The sequence below is a fragment of the Bactrocera tryoni genome, unplaced genomic scaffold, assembly GCF_016617805.1.
Source record: "Bactrocera tryoni isolate S06 unplaced genomic scaffold, CSIRO_BtryS06_freeze2 scaffold_374, whole genome shotgun sequence".
Lineage (NCBI taxonomy): Eukaryota > Metazoa > Arthropoda > Insecta > Diptera > Tephritidae > Bactrocera > Bactrocera tryoni.
Genome location: NW_024396082.1, coordinates 9,937 through 11,040, shown reverse-complemented (window position 1 = coordinate 11,040; position 1,104 = coordinate 9,937).

The window sequence follows — 1,104 nt, the reverse complement described above, 5'->3', positions numbered from 1 at the left end:
ATGACAGCGAAAATTCTGCTTGCTGGAAGAAATGGAGTGATAGAACGGAGCTTCGCTTGGCTGTATGCGAGTGGAAGGAGGGTGCCAAAAGAGCGAACGGTGTGCTAGGTAGCAGTGGGCATTTTCAGGCTCGCTTACATAATACCTCTAGTTGTTTTGTGTATGTGTTTGTGGACGTTTGATTTGATTGCTGGCATTTGCTTTGGGTGTCGATATTTGTGGGCACTCACTCGCAATTGATGGCCTTAATGGAGGCCGCGAACTGACCAGCCACCTACCTATTGAAATAACAACAAGCAAAACAAATCAAATACAAGAACAACCATAATATAAATAGCGGCACAAAAGACCAACGGCAACGCAGCCAGGGTAACAAAACAACAACAACAACGAAAACAACACAAATAAAAATAACAAAATAAAAACATAACAAGATGAAAAGAACAACAAGAATAGAAACACTTGAACAAAAACAGAAACTAGCAACAACAACAAACATTCCTTGTGTGACCTGGCGCTCTGGCATGTGTTACCACACTTGCATTTATAAGCAAATTAGTGTGCTAAAATGGATTGAGTGACTTTACTAGTTGTTTCTCCTTTTGCTCTATGTTTGTTCCCACATAAATAATTATTGACATTTTGATTGCATTTATCGGCAGGTTTATATTATGAACACGCACTGAAAGTTTTGATGCCATAATTCGCTTTCTGGGTTACTTTGGGTTTTCCTGATTTTCGTATGCTGTTGTTGTAAATGATTGACTAAATAACGTTGTTTAGTGGAAAATCTTGAGTTTCGAAATTTTTTCATTTATATGAATCTCTTTGTGTTACATTTCAATACTACTGAAGCATTGAGGGACTTCTTGGATGAACCATTAAGGCTGTATCAGCTCTTAAATCTACACTCGTGGCCATGAAACTTACCCTCAAATTTTTCAAAGTGTCGGGCATATTTGACAACACGACAGCGGTGCTTTCTACGGTATAGAAATTTTTATGTTATTTATCAAAAATATTAAAAATTAAAAGCAAAACACATTCAGCTATAGACGAAATCATTTGAAAGTCAGTGTGCTTTACAAAATGAGCTCGAAATGT